Genomic DNA, 20,910 nt, shown 5'->3' with positions numbered 1-20,910 from the left:
ATATTTGTAACTACATATGATTATACTTCCATCAATGTTTTATTACAAGTGAATCAAAAATCAATCAGTCACCTGTTTCGTGATACACAAGTGCCTAATGATTGATACAAAAAATTAAATAAATTGTCTATAACCAATCTTGTAAATGTAACATGTAATAAATATGTCTTTACCAATATAATAAAAGTTAAAGAAAAATAAAATAAGATAAATAAATTTATTATTTCATCATCATCATCATCACCATCAACATATCACCCATTAACTGTTCACTATAGAACATAAGCCTTTCCCATAGATTGATCCGTCATACTCGTGAACGGGTGCTTCTAGTAGTGACTGGTCAGTTTAAGAATACTGTAATTGAATTTTTTTTAATACAACTTAAGAATGGCAAACAAGCTGACGGCCCACCTCATGGAAAGTGGTAACCGTCGCCTATAGACATGAGCAGTACCATGGCAATAACAGAGTATACTGTTTCGCCCATGATACTCCCCATCCGTTGCTATTCCTGAGGACTCAGATGTTATTCCTGAATATGGCGTGAATTTACAGGGTACACCCTGTAAATTCACGTCATATCCCACCCTTCAAACTGAAACACAGCCATGCAAACACAGCTGCTTCACGGTTGAAACAGACAGAGGGAGACTTTGTACAAAAGTCCATTGCTTGGCTACCTCTGTCCCATTCGTGTTTCAACCGTGAAGCAGTTGTGTTTGCATGGCTGTGTTTCGGTTTGAAGGGTGGAATATAGCGTAAATTTACTGGGTACAAAGGAATAACACTTGAGTCCTCAGGAATGGCAACGCATGGGGGTATCATGGGTGAAACAGTATACTCTGTTATGTACATGGTACTGCCCATGTCTATAGGCGACGGTTACCACTTTCCATCAGGTGGGCCGTCAGCTTGTTTGCCATTCTAAGTTGAATAAAAAAAAACTACTGGACCACCAATGTCGTCATAAAAACATAAAATAAGCATAAAAACATTTCAACATGGCGGTCCATTCCGAAATATTTTCAAAAATACTTAATTTATATCTATATAGTCAATGTATCCGGGGTCATCAAATTAAAGAAACTATTACAAAGTGAAAAGAGCTCTCAAAACCAAATGGGTGGTACAATAAAAAAAAAAAGTAGGAGAATTAGACAAAATCAAAGGGCTTCCTGCCCTAACATTTCCCTAACTCATAACAGACAACAATAATAATAACAGCCTTTGATTTCGCCGGACAACCTTGACCTGTCAAGGCACGCCTCTTCGCCAAGTTCCATTAAGCAATCCCAGGAAACCCGTGGCTCTTTATAAACTGGTTTTGTTTCTAATCGACGGATCGCGTGCGACGCTCAATAAGAAACGAACGATTAACTTAAGTGACTGCGAAGTGAAAAAGCGAAAGGGCCTGTTTGTTTAGGACATTAGTGTGGAAACAAGGGCTTTTATTATTTTTACGAGAGTCACCATTTGTTTTTGTTTATAAATTATTGCCATATAAAAAAAAAACCTTCTAGTTTTTTTTATACAACTTAGAATGGCAAACAAGCTGACGGCCCACCTGATGGAAAATGGTAACCGTCGCCTATAGACATGAGCAGTACCATGGACATAACAGAACTGTTTTGCCCATGATACCCCCCATGCGTTGCCATTCCTGAGGACTCAGGTGTTATTCCTCCGTACCCAGTAAATTCACGCCATATCCCACCCTTCAAACCGAAACACAGCCATGCAAACACAGCTGCTTCACGGTTGAAACACGAATGAGACAGAGGTACCCAAGCAATCGACTTTTGTACAAAGTCTCTACAGCCACTACTTTCCATCGACGTGTCTATTTATTTGGTATTACCTATATTTAAAAAACGTAGGTGTTGTTTTAAAATAACTGTACTTTATATTGACCTAAATTAGTTGTCATATATTTTGTCATAGATTAAACAATTTAGTATACAAATATTACAGTAGTGCGAGTAGGAGGTGATCCCTTTACTGAGCATCGATCATTTCACATGCACAATACAAATTACAGCCTTATTACAATACTGATAAGGTCTTCATAAGTAATTCTACAAAATCAGCAACGCAAAATCAGATATTTTAGAAATAACGACCTTATAGTGAGAAAAATAAAGTCCAATGCACAGTTTTAAACGCCATTTAGCGACTACACAAAAGGAGAGCGATTCTTTGTGGATTGACAGTTTAACAAACGATTGAGTTATTACTTCCTACGGCTGTTAAGATCTCCAATTAGCATAACAGTGTAACGCTGCTTCTCTTACATTATATTCTAAGGTCGCCGGCTGGTACAAACTATTAAAAATAAACTAAGATTTTGAAACAACTTTTAAAAGAAGATTTTTCTCAATTTGTCCATATTTTTTTTTTATTACGCGACTAGCATTTAACTGATATTCATACGCATGGATATCAGGAACAATGAAATAGATCACTACTAGATGGCGTATCAAAATAAATACGTATACCAGATTTTAAATGAAACCTTCAAGAATACAACTGTGAAAACCGCATCCAATTTGGTGTAGTAGTTTTTACATGACACCGAAACAAACAGGCAGACAGACAAGACGAAAATAAAAATTATTGTCTTGACTTCTCCACCCTTCAAACCAAAACACAACCATGCAAACACAACTGCTTCACGGTAGAAACACGAATGGGACAGAGGTACTCAAGCAAACGACTTTTGTACAAAGTCTCCCTCTGGTAAATGATAAATAAATAAATTAAATGCTAATGAATAAATAAATTTTTTAATATATAAAATTCTCGTGTCGCGGTGTTTGTTACCAAACTCTTCCGAAACGGCATTACAGATTTTTATGAAATTTTGTGTGCATATTGGGTAGGTCTGAGAATCGGCCAACATCTATTTTTCATACCCCTCAATGATAAGGGTGACCCTCCCCAAAAAAATTTTTTTTTATTTTTTTGACAAATTTTTCCTTTTTTATTTTATTATGATTTAGCATTGCAAAATACATGCAACCTCAAATTTTCACCATTTTATGATCAACTCCTGTTTTTTAATCGCGATTTTTATATGTTGCAATAGGGTTACAAAATGGCAATCCAATATAATAATTGTAGTAGGATACATTTTCATGTATAGTTCTAAAAATAATGTATATGGTAAAACAACGTTTGCCGAGTCAGCTAGTTATTAAATAAAAATCCAATTCTCAGTTATTTATTTTATTAATATATATATATATATATATATATATATATATATATATATATATATATATATATATATATATATATATATATATATATATAAGTAATAATAAAATTATTTAAAAGGGCAACACGCAAGTTTCTTGCTCGTTCTTCTTGTGATGAGACAGCTTTCCGAACGAGCGGTAGATTAAAAAAAAAATGTAATGACTATTCAAAAGTGCTTCAATGTAAGTTTATTTGAATAAATGATTTTCTATTCTATTCTATTCTATTCTATTCTATTCTCAAAACAGCTCGACCGTAACAGGACACGGCAATATCTTCCTGCCCTTTCACAATAAATTCAAGTAACCAAATATTATCATTGCGCATCCGTATATCTCGAGTAACGTCTCGACACAAACCGGTCCCACTCTATCTTTACAAGCGAGATTACGAGTGCAATTTAAAATTGGTCACACTACTTTATATTTCCAACACACACACACACACACACACACGTGTATGATTGTTACAAAAACAAAAACAATTATAATAAAAAAAAGCCCGTTGCACACTCAACGGAGCGCAATAGACCACACGCGAGCGTGTAATGCCAATAATCAATCAAATTGTCTCTATAATTTGATCCAATACCCCAAGTACCTACTTTCTATTCGAGTTCTCCTTTTCATTGCGATCTATCTTAGTTGTTAGAATTAATTGAAATAATGAATGGTAATTATATAGATGCATGGTATCAATATTGGACATTCACATTTTGCTCTGCAAAAACAACACAAATGTTTGACAAAATGTTCCGTGGGCATTAGAACAGAATAGAATAGTCTAGTGTTATTTAATTCATTATAATTGTTACTTTATTTTCTCGCATTTTTTTTTTATATACAACTTAGAATGCCAAACAAGCTGACGGCCCACCTGATGGAAAGTAGAACCGTCGCCTATAGACATGAGCAGTACCATGGACATAACAGAGTATACTGTTTCGCCCATGATACCCCTCATGCGTTGTCATTCCTGAGGACTCAGGTGTTATTTCTCTGTACCCAGTAAATTCATGCCATATCCCACCCTTCAAACCGAAACACAGCCATGCAAACACAACTACTTCACGGTTGAAACACAAATGGGACAGAGGTACCCAAGCAATCGACTTTTGTACAAAGTCTCCCTCTGGTAATTATGTTAAAGTAAATGCTGTGAATACCTTTAATAGGCATGTACATTAATATTGTATTGTATTTAATGTTTGTTATATATGTTATAATACAATATGCTGTTGGTGTTCCTTTAAATAATTAAATAGAAATAATCTTTGTTCAAATAGACTTGTTTACAAGCTCTTTTAAATAGTATTTTTTTATGATTATACTGCTGGGTTCGGAATATTGTTATTTATTTATTTAAACTTTAATGCACAATAAAATTCTATGTACATTAGGCGGACTTAATACCGGACGGTGTTCTCTACCAGTCAACCGTTGGAAATAAGTAGGCGGTGCAGTATTGAATAGAGGAAAAATTAAGCAATTCTTGATATATTTATATAATATAAACATACACATAATAAATTAAACAAATAAATATATACATACAATAAATACATACATAAATAAACATCTGTAATAGAAGATAAATAGCAATCTAAGGCTCAAAACAAAGTAACCAGCAAGAGAAGTTTAAAGGAAAAGTGATTTTTCCAATAAATAGGTATTATCTGCTAAGAATATTCCGTATTACGGATATATTTGAATTTAGAGCTCAGAAGACATGAGTCTGTGTCATTGAATGCAAGAATTTATTTGTACATGCGTAGAACCTACACCAATATTTTAAAAGATTTGGTGTTTTATGTTTGTTTCTTTGTAATGGATTAACCCAAAAACTACTCTACTGATTTTAATTTAATTAATTAATTAATTAAATTTATGAAATTAATGTAAATAAAAAATATTAATAATACAATATATACAATATATATATATATATATATATATATATATATATATATATATATATATATATATATATATATATATATATATATATATATATATATATATATATATATATATATATATATATATATGCCATTCATAAGTTATATAAAAAAAACCTACAATGGCAAACAAGCTAACAGCCCACCAGAAAGTGGTAACTGTGAATTCAGTACGTAATAAGGAGTGCGCATTTATAACTATATACTTTGTTTAAAACCAGCGCTTCCTTCAATCAGATTTAGGCCTAATTAAAATGACATTGCCGGATATAAGGCTACGTCCACATTCACGTCTCACCGGATGTATTGTCTACTTCGATGTTAAAGTTAAGTTTAAATATACACATAACGGAAAGCACGCGTGTGCACCGTTAAAATCTATTCCGGCATTTTATATCTGTCTTTTACTATATTATACCAATAAAGTAATAAAACAGCGTCGAAATAATTCACGTATCGGAATTAATTAGTGTCAAATTGTTTATTTATTTTATTCTAATTATTCGAAACAAATTAATTAAAGTATGTCGAAATGGTGACTTACCACGCGTAGTCACTTTAGAAGAAATAAACTTGAAGCAGTAATATGTGATTTGCATTGCTGTTTACTAACTGCATAGCGCGACTTTGCCTGTGTGAATTAATACATAAAGTGAACGATCGATAAATTGCTCCATATTTGGAAATATGCAAGAAAATTGTCGAATTCTAAATTTGTGTTAGTACACCTGAGTCCACAGGAATGGCAACGCATGGGGGGTATCATGGGCGAAATAGTATACTCTGTTATGTCCATGGTACTGCCCATGTCTATAGGCGACGGTTACCACTTTGCATCAGATGGGCCGTCAGCTTGTTTGCCATTCTAAGTTGTATTAAAAAAAAACATACAAAGTATTAAACAGTGCTAAATCGTAAAAATTAAGATATAAACGTATAAAAAGCTTTAAAATATTTTTTTTACAACACAGGGGGCAGACGAGCATGCGGCTCACCTGATAGTAAGTGATTACCGCCGCCCATGATCACCCACAACACCAGCGGCATTGCAGGTGTGCTGTGTGCCGGCCTTTTAAAAAGGAATATGCTCTTTTCTTGAAGGTTATGTTGTCGTATCGGTTCGGAAATACTGCTGCTGGAAGTTAACTCCAAAGAGTGGTTGTGCGTGAAAGAAAGTGCCTTGAAAAACGTACGGCGGAAAACCGCCAATAGTCCAGATGATTGGAATGAAACTTTAGTTTGTGGCGGATTGTACGGTGGTGAAAATCAGCAGCAGGTATCAATCCGAACAATTGTTAAGAACACTCCCCATGATAAATTCAGTAGAAGATGCACAGAGATGCAACATCTCTGCGCAGTTTCAGTGGGTCAAGTCGGACAGTAAGGCGTTGACTATCAATAATTCGAGCTGCCCGACTAGTAGAATAAAAATTGACCGTATTTTACATAACTTCATTAATTGTCACTTATGGTATAAATAAATACATGTCTAAAGCATTAATAAATCCAATCGAACTATCTTTTGAAAGACATTCAGCATGCGCATAATAATATTATGCTAACGACCTTAACATAATTACGATCATGGCGGCTTGTTAGCGGAAATATAAATTACATTATAATTTATAAGCCTTTAATATAATCATAGACAGATAGATGGATAGAGAGACTGTACAAAAGTCGATTGCTTGGGTACCTCTGTGTTCGTGTTTCAACCGTGAAGCAGTTGTTTGCATGGCTGTGTTTCGGTTTGAAGGGTGGGATATGGCGGTGAATTTACAGGGTACAGAGAAATAACACCTGAGTCCTCAGGAATGGCAACGCATGGGGGGTATCATGGGCGAAACAGTATATTCTGTTATGTCCATGGTACTGCTCATGTCTATAGACGACGGTTAACACTTTCCATCAAGTGGGCCGTCAGCTTGTTTGCCATTTTAAGTTGTATAAAAAAAAGTCTTTATTGTTTCCTCCATACGATTACAATAGTTAACTTATTATAAATACAAACAATTACAAGAAATGATCACATTCAGAAAACAATGGGCGACTTTATCGCTTCAAAAGATCTCTTCCAGGCAACCTTTGGATGGAGGGGGAAAAGGTACTGTTAGTAATGGAGACTAAAAACCCCATTGCTAGCAATATACCCAACCAGGTCGACCACCTCGTGGTTCCCCCTGGAAACTATCATGGTTAATTCCTGATGAATTCATCATGATAGGCTAACTGGCCTGTTTTCATTCTCATCTATCACCCTTCACTGGTGCTCCGCCAGCGTATCCCGTTAGCGCAGGCGGGGTTACCATACCATTTTCACCTATCAAAAAAAAAGTAATAGAATAGTTTCAAATTTCAACTTAGGTCTCCTTTATATTTCGTCACAAAGAACATTGGCACCGGTTACTTAATTAATTCTTGTAGTTGTTATATAAACCTAGTGATAGCATTAAACTTCAAAATAAGCTTTATAATCTATAAAATTATAAAGCTTATTTTATAGTTTAGTTAATAATTCTATAATAACTGTAATTCCTTAACCCAATAAAAAGAACACACTTTGAGAATTGTACGTTTCGCTCCGTTTAATAATAGGACACCTCTGCAAAAAAGAAACTATTGTTTTTGAATTATACCCAGTGTCTATTATTATTTTTTTATACCACTGAGGTGGCAAACAAGGCGGCCCACCTGATGGTAAGTGGTTACCGTAGCCTATGAACACCTGCAATACCAGAGGCATTACGCGTGCGTTGCCGACTCTGAAGAAACCTCTTTATCGCCCTTTTGAAGAACCCCATGCTGTAGTCTCTTGGAAAAACCTCGGCAGGGAGCTCATTCCAAAACCTGAGTGTTCGTGGGAGGAAACATCTCTGAAACTGCGCAGTACGCGACCATTGAGGCTGTAGGACATGGGGATGAACTCCCTGTCGATGGTGAGCCGTACGATGGTAGAAAGTGGCTGTGGGCATCATATTGAACAATTCCTCTGATCACAATCCATTGTACAGGCGGTAGAACACGCAGAGTGAAGCAAAATCTCTCCTAAGACTGAAGGGTTCGATACCGCTTGTGAGTGTCTATTAGTCCCTATGTCAGTATTCTAACGATATTCCGTACATCTGTACAGTTATTTAAATGTCATGGTATAATAAAAAAACTCCCGTACGTACATGAACCCTGAAAATCATACTTTAATTTTGGGCAGTCGTGTAAATTTGTAATATAAAATCTTTGGGGGAAAGGAGACTATTAGCAAATGAGGTCTAACAGCCTCACTGCTGGTAATATACAAGTCGACCTCCACGTGGTTCCCCCTGGAAATCATCGTGGTTAATTATAGTTGAAGTCGTCACGATGCGCCAACTGACCTGCTTTCATCCTCACCTATCATCTCTCACTGGTGCCCCGCCAGCGTATACTGATAGCGCAGGCGGAGTTACCATTCCATTTTAACCCAATAAACAAATATTAACCCTTCTCTCATATAGAGATTTTTTTATACAACTTAGAATGGCAAACAAGCTGACGCCCCACTTGATGGAAAGTGGTAACCGTCGCCTACAGACATGAGCAGTACCGTGAACATAACAGAGTATACTGTTTCGCCCATGATACCCCCCATGCGTTGCCATTCCTGAAAACTCTGTTATTCCTCTGTACCCTGTAAATTCACGCCATATCCCACCCTTCAAACCGAAACACAGTCATGCAAACACAACTGTTTCACAGTAGAAACACGAATGGGACAGAGGTGCCCAAGCAAACGACTTTTGTACAAAGTTTCCTTCTTTTTATTTCGCTCTACATTTACATAAACAAGATTATTAACACCAAACCTCATTTGTACACAATGACCAATTTACCTTTTAACCCTACCACCGACAAAAACTTGGTCAGAATGCCCGCTGGTGGGTTGCGCCAATCTCGTCCGCAGATACGACGGGCGACAGTTGACTACGTGCCAAGTTCGGTAGATAGCTCGTGATAAATATACGGCCGTAAATAAACGGTTATCTGCCTTTTTTGCAGCAGAATTAGTCACTGCATAATGGGACGATTAGGCCCGAGTGACTTTTTTAAGAGTTCACCCTTTCTAATTGGATTGTTATTTTGTAAATGGATATGTACATAATTTTAAATTTAAACCTTTTTTTATACAACTTAGAATAGCAAACAAGCTGACGGCCCACCTGATGGGAAGTGGTAACCGTCGCCTATAGCAAGAGCCTAAAAGCAGTACCATGGACATAAAAGAGTATACTGTTTCGGCCATGATACCCCCCATGCGTTGCCATTCCTGAGGACTAAGGTGTTATTTCTCTGTATCCTGTAAATTAATTAATTGTGGCTTAGTTGACCCATCGTGGCGAATTCAGTTTACGTTAACTATGAAAGTAAGCTACGCTTTATTTATAATCTATGTAAATACGATTATGTCTCCATTTATGGAGCAAAATTGAAATGGCTACCAATTCGAAGGCGTCGAGATTTTAATATAATCTCGTTTTTATATTCCGTCCTGTTTAACCCTTCTTCTCCGTCCTATCTTCGTGAACAATTTGATTTCCTAGTTCCCCATGTCGTATCCTCCTGTTCGACGAAGTCTCTTATCCATAAATTCTCTCCTACACCTATGGTTTTGTAAACCGCTTTACCCGTTGATATTGGTGCTCCTTTCCACTTTGAGTTTATTGGAAAATATTTCTTTTAGAGTTAAGTTCTCCTTTGTACATTTGCTTATCTCTGTCATATTTTTTTAAGTATTATACAATTTTAATATTTAGAAGTTCAGACTGGTCATCGAATTGGGATCTACACAGTATACTCTGTTATGTCCATAGTACTACTCATGTCTATAGGCGACGGTTACCGCTTTCCATCAAGTGGGCCGTCAGCTTGTTTGCCATTCTAAGTGGTATAAAAAAAAAAAATCTCCAGACTGCAATCAAGCGTTGTCCAACTAAGCTCCCACAACTACTTATTTCCATCGGCCTTGTTCGGTGTATAAAACAAGGATTGCGTCGAAAATACGACCATTCGACCCATTTGACCTTTCGATAAAGAGACCCTAAAACCCACACACGACACGTCCATTTGCAATCGCATTGTGTATATTTGTCTGCGCATAAAAAAGCACTAAACGCACAAAATACATTAGCCGTCGTTACAAGGACGCGCCGTGTTCCGCGTCAAGGGAAATGACACGTAACCAATGACTTACAGAATGACATACAGACAGACAGACAGCGATATGACATAACAATAGTGAATGATGGGACATGTGATCCTACAGTACCTTAAAAGTTTTTTTAAGTCCCATTGTTAAATGATGGAAACGGAATCATTTTAGTATCCAATACTTTAAGGTCTTACTAAAAGAAATTAAAACACTATTTAACTAAACAGTGTTTAACCTCTAACTGAACAGTGTTTATCAAAACTCTTTTTTTTTATGGAAAGTGGTAACCATCGCCTATAGACATGAACAGTACCATGGACATAACAAAGATACTGTTTCGCCCATGATACCCCCATGCGTTGCCATTCCTGAGGACTCGGGTGTTATTCATCTGTACCCAGTAAACTCACTGCCATATCTCACCCTTCAAACCGAAACACAGCCATGCAAACACAACTGCTTCACGGTAGAAACACGAATAGGACAGAGGTACCCAAGCGATCGACTTTTGTACAAAATCACCGTAGTTTTTATAAAAAACTATTCAAAAATGCTTATAATTAAGTTTACTCGAATAAAAAATTTATTTATTTTATTTTATCTAAAAAAAGCATTAATTAGTTGTACGGACAAGATGAAACTCTTAAATGAAGAGAGATTTAAAAAGCCTGCCAAACGTGGCAACTATTGGCAAAACCTCCTAGGAGGGTTTTTTTTAATGGGTGAAAATGAACTGGTAACCTCGCCTGCACTATCGGTATACGCTGGCGGGGCACCAGTAAGACGTGATAGGTGAGGGTGAAAGTAGGTCAGTTAGCCCATCGTGAAGAATTCCGTGAGAATTAACCACGATGGTTTCCAGGGGAAACCACGTGGACTATTTTTTTTTAATAGGTGAAAATGGAATGGTTACCCCGCCTGCGCTATCGATATACGCTGGCGGGGCACCAGTGATAGATGATTAGTGAGGATGAAGGCAGGTCAGTTGGCCCATCATGAAAAGTTCAACAAGAATTAACCATAATGGTTTCCAGGGGGAACCGCGTGGAGGTTGACCTGATATATATACCTGACCGGATATATTGCTAACAATAGGGTTGTTAGAACCTATTACTAACAATCCCTCCCCCCCCCCCCACGTGGACTATTAGATTCCATTACTAACAACCCCTTTCCCCCTAGGAACAGATTATGTTTAGCAGTGGACAAAGGCCGATAGGACATAAAAAAACCCTATCAAAATTAGAAGCGCGTAAACTAAACAAAGAGATAAATTACAAATTGTCAAAACAAATTAAAAAAAAAACATAATTAACTACCTAATTAATTATAAATCATTATATTAACACAACAAACAGACAAATAGTAAGTAATCAAACGGTTTATTACTCACGCACATTAAAACGGGTTCCGACTTCATTATTATATTTATTACTGAAGCAATGTCTAACTATTATGTATAACATTATATTATATGTGCTATTATCAAAGTACACGATGCAATAAAATAAATCACCAACTCGTCTTATAAAACAAGATAAAACATCGGTTTCACAGCAAAATGGTGTAATAAAACAAAATTATCTACGACATCGGGATCCCTAATCATTTGGTACGTTTCTCGACCGACTACAGAATGGAGGTTCTCCATTCGATGGGTTTTTTTTTTATGTTTGTCACCTAATAACTAAGTCAAATGTAGACACTTTTGGAAAATCCATTTATCTAGAGAAAAGATTTGTATTTTTGTGTGTATACGTTTGTAATGAATGAACTCAAAAACTACTTTGCCGATTTCAAAAATTTCTTTCACCATTACAAAGCCACATTCACCCTGAGTAACATAGGCTATATTTATTACTAGAAAAGATTAGGGATCCTTACTAAAACTTTAGTAACGTAACTCAAGGTGTAAAAAAGTACTATAAAATATCTTTGGTCGCGTGCGCTGCGGACACTATTAGTGATAGAACAAAAGTATGTTCTACAATATTGAAGAAAATATCAATAACTACAAAAAACTTCGCGACACTATATGTCCAACTATTATCGTTATGTCACAATAACCACTTTTGAAAATGTTGTAAAAATGTCCACCCGTGCGAAGCCGGGACGGGCCGCTAGTTATCTATAAAATCTTTTCTATAAATTATTTTTAATATTAGTAAAAATAATAATTAACGCGATAGGAAGGAGATTGTCAGTAATTAGATCTAATTACTTGCAACATGGCCTGTCAAATTGACTACGACGTGGTTCCCCCTGCAAACCATCGTGGTTAATTTTGCAACCGACTTTAAAAAGAAAGATTTTATTTTTTTATTATGTTTGTTACCTCATAACTCCGTCAGTTATAGACCGATTTGGAAAATTGTTTTTTTTTTTTTATTTGAAAAGATATACTTTCAGATTGGACACATAGAAAGTTTATCAAAATACATTGAGTAGTTTGGTTTTTTAAAAAAAAAACTGGTTCTACCACAATTGGAGTCAGATTTTTTTTGTGGAACAAAGGAAAATAATGTGATGCCGTTAAACGGTGTCGTTTGTTGAATTTTTATATTTAGTTGTCAAACAAACAAATAAAAACACAAACAAATATTTCTTATTTATTTATTTATTCATTAGTACAAATATGTGTACATGGCGGACTTAATGCTAAAAGCATTCTCTCCCAGTCAACCATAGGGAAGTGTCAGAATACTCGAATGCGGTACTAGTAATTATTGATATACACATATACTAAAATTACATATATAAACGAATAAATATATATGAATAACAAATATACTTACACATATATGATATATACTATATTATACACGAAATTGAGAATAATATAAAGTATCGGATAAAGTAATAAAGTAAGCGTGAACGTTTTTTTTTTAAAGACATTTTTTCTTCTGTGATATTAGTATAAAAAAGATAAAATATATGTTCTATTATATTATCTAATTTACATTCAATTTTTTTTTCTATCTGAGGATACACAGCGGTAATGCGTCATTTATTAGACAGTTTCATTAGTATATTTCTTTGACAAACTTCCGGTGAATTGTGTCTTATTAAAACTGTGTAACGGTCATTTAAGATATTTAATTGGATAAGGAAGATCTCAAAGCTCAGCGGGTTGTAGGCAAATTAACACCGAATAGCGAGGTAAAATATTTGTGAGTAGAGATGAGTAATATACATATAGCAATATCTATGTATTTTAGTTACATTATGTATGTATTGGTCCAATAACGAATATGTTAACAGTCTGTTATCCAAAAATAATATTGGATAACAGATTTTTAACATTTTTTATACGACTTAGAATGGCAAACAAGCTGACGGCCCACCTGATGGAAAGTGGTAACCGTCGCCTATAGACATGAGCAGTACCATGGACATAACAGAGTATACTGTTTCGCCCATGATACACCTCATACGTTGCCTTTTCTGAGGACTCAGATGTTATTCCTCTGTACCCTGTAAATTTACGCCATATCCCACCCTTCCAACCGAAACACAGCCATGCAAACACAACTGCTTCACGGTAGAAATACGAATGGGATATAGGTACCCAAGCAATCTACTTTTGTACAGTCTCCCTCTAGTAAACAAAGTAACATATTCGAAAATAGATATCCAACCGATATGTGTGATGTGTCCAAAGGACCCGATATCTATATATTCCTCTGGACACATCACTATATTTTTTTTATTGGATGTTAATGGAATGGTAACCCCACCCGCGCTATTGGTATACATCGGTGGAGCACCAGTGAAAGATGATAGGTGAGGATGAAGCAGGTCAGTTAGCCCATTGTAACGAATTCAACAAGAATTGTTCACAATGGTTTCCAGAGGGAACCACGTGGAGATCGACTTAATAAGGCATATTGCTAGCAATGGGGCTGTCAAACTCCATTGCTAACAATCCCTTCCCCCCCCCCCCACATCACTATATTACCCATGCCTATTTGTAAGTGTGGTCGTTTGACTTGATGACTGTATCAATGATCATCACCACAACCCAGCCATCATTCGCTCTTGAACATAAAATGATGCCTTCCTCATTTTGATTTATATTTGTTACCTTATTTTTTTTAAATAGCTTGACATATAATGATGCAACAAATGCCTGCTGAAGTAAAATTCAGTGAACAATCCACGAAACGGATCAACCAGTAAGCTAGGTTAAACTAATACACTTACGTCACCGCTTGATCCGGCTATGTGAGCTTAGTAGCTACTTTTTTACGTGTCTTTTGAAAACCCCAAGATTTCTGAACTGATTCGTAAAATTCTTTCTTTATCTGAAAGGATATATTTTCAGGTTTATCCCATTTCATCAAATGGCTCCAGTATTTTATTTTTTTAATATTTCATTGTACACATTCAGTAGTGTAGTTTTTCAATCATAATATTTTTGCCACAATAAAAGTCTGTTATTTTAATTTAATAAATGTCACAAAACATGTAACATTCGAGTATTCTGACACTTCCGTATGGTTGACTGGGAGAGAATGCTTTTAGCATTAAGTCCGCCATGTACACATATTTGTACTAATGAATAAATAAATAAATAAATAAATAACATTGTGTCTAATCTCTGGCTATTTTTCGTGAATTCTTGATAAAATAAATATTTACAATAAATACATACTTTCTTTCTTTCCAAAACATGTTTTATACTCGTAATTATTTTATCTTAAATCTGAGTTCTGAAATTTCTAACCATGTATCGTTAATTAATATTCAAAGCGTTTTAATTATATAAACACGCCCGAGAGTGGAGTCGCCCCTACATGGGAATATCGGGTCGTAAAACTGTTTAATTAATAAAAATACAAGAATATCAAGTTTTAAACAGTTATTTTACGAGCGTATAAAAAAAATAAACAATTTGTGGTATATATTTTCCAACATTTAATACTTATTTAGGTACTACCTATCTTTATATTATAAAATTTAGAATATTATATTTTTGCCCCAATAAAATACAGAAAGTTATTTTCGAACCGACTTCAAAAAACGGGAGATTCTCGATTCGGTTGTATTTTTTTTTTTATATTTGTTTACCTCATAACTCCAAAACTCTAAACTAATTTGGATTTTTATTTATCTGAAATGTTGTCAAAATCAGCTCGATCTCCACGCGGTTGCCCTTGGAAACTATCATACGAGTGGATGTCGCTCTCATACCGAATTTAGTAGAAAAGTAATTAACAGAACGTCTTTCAATCTATATATATATATATATATATATATATATATATATATATATATATATATATATATATATATATATATTATATTGTTTATAATTACTCCTCTCCATCCAAAGGTTGCCTGGAAGAGATCGCTTTAAGCGATAAGGTCGCCCATTGTTTTCTCATTGTGATTATTTCTTGTAATTATTTATATTCATAATAAATTTACTATTGTAATCTTTTGGAGGAAACAATAAAGGGTATCTATCTATCTATATATAATATATGGCCATCATAAACTGTCAAAATCCGACACGTCCGTTTGTTTTTCGTAACCGTATCATCAAGAACACATCCCAATAATGGTGAGATGATTACTCTCTGTTCATATCAGAGACAGCTGTCAGAGTTTTGGTTTGAAAGCGGAGAGATAGTGATAGTGTTGGGTCGCTAGGCATTCTATTGATAAACATATATTTATTTATTCATTTATAGGATCACCAACATGAGATACAGCGAAGCATTTCAATACAATACATTAATAGATTATTTGTAACTGCTCTTATATTTAGAAGTAGTCGCTATATATGTATATATAAATATCATAGGGGAATAAGAGTGGTAGCAACATGGGGAAGGGGGTATTACAGATTAGCAACCTAATTGCTAGCAATGTCAGGTATAGTTAGGTCGACATCCACGCCTACTTCTCCTTTACCTACTATCCCTCACTGTAAATACCAGCATAGGTCTATAGCGCAGCACATTTAGGATTACTATACCATTTTTAATATTTATTAAAAAAATCATTTCACTATAATAAGACACTTTTAAATATTTTTTTTACACCTGGATGACTATACTACTCCCATAGTTGATGATGCATGTAAGATTTGTCAAATCAATTTATTAAAGGACCTTTATGTTTTTGCTACCACCAGTTTGGCTAAGAGTAATATAACATTATACAAAATTCATTCTAATTATGTCTAGTCTTTCACGTTCCAGTTTTAACATTCCTTCGCCTTAAAAACCGTGGCCATGTTTAAAAATATAATTAGTCATGGAACGCAAATAAATTGCGATTTATTGCCCCATAAAATATTCATTCTAACCTCTGTATATAAAAATATTTTATTACATCGACCCGTTATAATCACATAGTCACATCTATTATACAGATTTGTTTATGTCACGCCGAGATCTCTAAAGATCACTGAAGAGCTCTTTAATTTAATCTCTCTTTCTCCCTCATTTCCAAAACAATATGATCTAACCATGATTTCAATACATGCGCTTAAAACACACTAAAAAAATCCGCTCGCTTCTACATCTATTGCATGATTAATATATTGATTTCACTCTCTGCCCACGTATTTCCTACTTTCTACTATTTCCAAGCTATTAATTATTTTTCCAATCAATAGAGCTTACTTCTAACTCGGTCTCATATGAGTTTTAACACGAAATATCATAAATTCGTTTAAAATCATGTAACGCCAAAACTCCCACGTTATAATCGTTCCCATATCAAAACACTACAAAAAGTAAATAAGTGTAACCATATTTAGTGGTCCAGACCGTATAATGGAGTGGACGCTACATTTCTATTACTTCGAATAACAATATATCAGGATTGTGTCCCCTTTATTACAATATCCGGTTCGTAATATATATATATATTTTTTTTTCTCCAGCCATTGTATGGACGGACAATGGTTTTCTTCGTTTTATGTGATATGGTTCAGAATTATTGGGAGATTTAAGTAATTTACTTTTATCTCAATATCTGAGATAAGTAGCTGTTGTTGTATCAACTATTTTAATGGATAACTATTATTATAAACATTCCCATTTGCTTTAAATCACAGGAGAAATAAATAACAAATGAGACATATTATAAACGAAAGTATTAATTATATTTATTGCTAAAAATGTGGTACAATAAGGTGATATGGTAATATTACAAAAGTTGGTTTCACACATTTTGTCATTACTGACATGAAACAGTTGTTACAAAAGTCTGGTCTGTACTTCTATTTTGTATTGTAAAATCTTTATTGTATATAACTCAGATTAAACACTGGTAAATGATTTAATATACAATAGCGGATTTATCCCATAAAGGGATCTCTTACAGTCAACCTTTGAGAAGTTGAAAGAAAACTGTAAAATGTACAAGGGTAATAACCGTACAATTAAAGATAAACTAAATAATACCTAGTAAAAAAATTTAATATATAATACAATATTTTATTCATAAATTGCTCTTCTACAGTGCTGTATCTAATTCTATTTTAGGCTATACCCTTTCTGACTTTTTAAATGTAATCGAGTTTGTTGTAACCTAACGCCAAGACATCAGGGGGAAAGGAATTGTTAGTAATGGGATCTAACAGTTCCATTGCTAGCAATGCACCCTATCAGGTCGACCTCCACGCGGTTCCCCCTGGAAACCATCGTGGTTAATTCTCATGAAATTCTTTACGATAGGCTAACTGACCTCATTGGTGCCCCGCCAGCGTATACCGATAGCGCAGGCGGGGTTACTATTCCATTTTCACCCATTAATAAAAAAAACACCAAGACGTCGGGGGAAGAAGGGATTGTTTTTAATAAGGATTAACAACCCCCACTGCTAGAAACCCCTATCAGGTCAACCTTCTCGGGTTGCACCTGGAAATCATTGTGATTGACTTATTATTGAACTTGTGGGCATTGGACCTGCTTCATCCTCACCTATCATCCCTCACTGATGTCCCACCAGGGTATACCGTTAGCGCAGGCAGGTTTACCATTCCAATATCATCCTTTAAAAAAAAACCACCTAGGCCTCTTAATATCTCAACCAATTATCAAGAATGGCATTGAAACGTAACGAAAATAACCAAAAAAAAAAGACAAGCATAAATCAACAAAACATGCAACTCGGCTGTAAATGCTTCATTATAATAATTGGTACACGTTTGTAAATGTCTGCCTCAGTATTTCAGTCTCATTTCGTATTACGCGTACAATGCGGTTTCAGAGATGTTTTCTCCCACGAACACTCAGGTTATGGAATGAGCTCCCTGCCGAGGTATTCCCAAGAGACTACAGCGTGGAGTTCTTCAAAAGGGGGGTAAAGAGGTTTCTTCAGGGTCGGCAATGCGCGCGTAATACCTCTGGTAATGCAGGCGTTCATAGGCTACGGTAACCGCTCACCATCAGGTGGGCCGTATGCTTGTTTGCCACTACAGTGGTATAAAAAAAATTTGATTATTTGTTTCACAAACTGTTAACATGAATACTCTTGAAATTATCAAACATTTCTTTTTTTATAATATTTTTGTGTAAATCTTCGTGGAAGTCGTTTACTTTGCTACCTCTGTCGCTTTCGTCTTTCTACCGTGAAATAGTTGTGTTTGCATGGCTGTGTTTGTTTTGAAAGGTGGGATATGATAGTAAATTTACAGGGTACAGGTAGACTTTCCGTTAGCAATCGTCCCTTAGCTGTAAATTTTAAATTTTAAAACCTTTGGAGTTCAAAATTCATAACCATTTGAAATATCTTAGAACTATAAGAATAACATATATATATAATAAAGGCGCACAACTACCATAAGTTTAAAAAAATATACCACTGTTGTTGTTGCCCATTGTCGCATTTATCTTGCTTATATAAAACAATTAAGTTTATATATTTAAATAACTTTTTTTTTGTGTAAATATTGTTAATTAATATTGTTATTATTTTATTAATATTGTTATTTTTTTGTTATTATTGTTGTTATTTTTATTGTTTTATATATATATATATATATATATATATATATATATATATATATATATATATATATATATATATATATATATATATATATATATTATATTGTTATTTTTATTATTTCATAATCCGTATTATTGTTTTAAGGGAACATCAAAGGGTTTTGATTTATTTATTCATACTAACATTTATTACAATATAAAACGAAATTTTATCATGTACACGAACTTGATTTATTAAATTCAAGCAGTTGATGTAGTAATCAATGACTTGCAGTTTCAAGTTGTACAAAATTAAGGCCCATCTATGTATATTGCACTAGATCAGTGAGTCGCCGTCTATCACAATTACTACATCGTCCCCAATAGAACATCGGGAAAACTATGAATGACAGTTTACGGTCAATATCCCAGCAACAATCAGCAGAATTACAACAGTAACAATTCCAGGGAAATTAAATTTTTATTTTATACAACTTAGAATGGCAAACAAGTTGACGGCCCACCTGATGGAAAGTGGTCGGTTAACACTTATCGCCTATAGACATGAGCAGTACCATGAACATAACAGAATATACCGTTTCGCCCATGATACCTCCCATATTGCTGGTATGATATGATATGATAGGTGTTATTCCTTTGTACTCTGTAAATTCTCTAACTGTAATTACCCTGTAATAGTTAAGTTACTCTGCGCCAAATGTTAGACCTACAATGCGAATATCTGGCAGGTTTATATTCCTTTTAGTTACCATATTTAAAATAAAATTATGTAAATTATTTTTATTGTTGTTTTATAAGTCACTACTCTCATTATGCTCTAATTATTTGTATCTTGGCTTTTGAATTTGCTTCAATCCAAAATTTTCAATCTAATTATTAATCTATTAAACTAAAATTTAACATCACTTCACCATATAGTAAACAAACAAAGTCGCTTCCCGTCTGTCTGTCCCTATGTATGCTTAGATCTTTAAAACTACGCAACGGATTTTGATGCGGTTTTTTTTAATAGATAGAGTGATTCAAGAGGAAGGTTTATATGTATAATACATGCATAATATAGTAGAGAAACGCTGATAATGTTTAATATAATGTATTATTTTGTCACTGTTAGTTTTCCCAAATAAATGAAAAAAAAATCTAAATTAGCTTTATAAAAGATTTCTCATATCCACCACCAAATTTTTTTTTTTTATACAACTTAGAATGCCAAACAAGCTGACGGCCCACCTAATGGAAAGTGGTAACCGTCGCCTATAAACATGAGTAGTACCATGGACATAACAGAGTATTCTGTTTCGCCCATGATACCACCCATGCGTTGCCATTCCTGAGGACTCAGGTGTTATTCCTCTGTACCCAGTAAATTCACGCCATATCCCACCCTTCAAACCGAAACACAGCCATGCAAACACAACTGCTTCACAATAGAAACACGAATGGGACAGAGGTACCCAAGCAATCGACTTTTGTACAAAGTCTCCCTCTGGTAAAATTAAATTATTAAATATTAGCTACCTAATTAACACACGTGCCGGACA

The 20,910-nt window shown here is 34.6% G+C and overlaps 1 protein-coding gene and 1 long non-coding RNA gene across 3 annotated transcripts in view; one reads left to right on the top strand and one right to left on the bottom strand.

The window, feature by feature from the left end:
* Nucleotides 1–20,910, top strand: part of LOC128202471 (uncharacterized) — a 338,352-nt gene that overhangs the window by 208,706 nt on the left and 108,736 nt on the right. The gene's annotated exons all lie outside the window — the stretch shown is intronic.
* The window catches only part of LOC113520003 (netrin-B-like), a 233,002-nt gene that overhangs the window by 195,064 nt on the left and 17,028 nt on the right, over nucleotides 1–20,910 (bottom strand). The window lies entirely within an intron of this gene.

Source organism: Galleria mellonella, unplaced genomic scaffold (genome assembly GCF_026898425.1).
Source record: "Galleria mellonella isolate WM207_F2 unplaced genomic scaffold, CSIRO_AGI_GalMel_v1 utg99, whole genome shotgun sequence".
NCBI classification, from domain to species: domain Eukaryota; kingdom Metazoa; phylum Arthropoda; class Insecta; order Lepidoptera; family Pyralidae; genus Galleria; species Galleria mellonella.
Note: the sequence above shows the minus strand (reverse complement) of the source record. Positions and strands in the feature narration are given on the sequence as shown.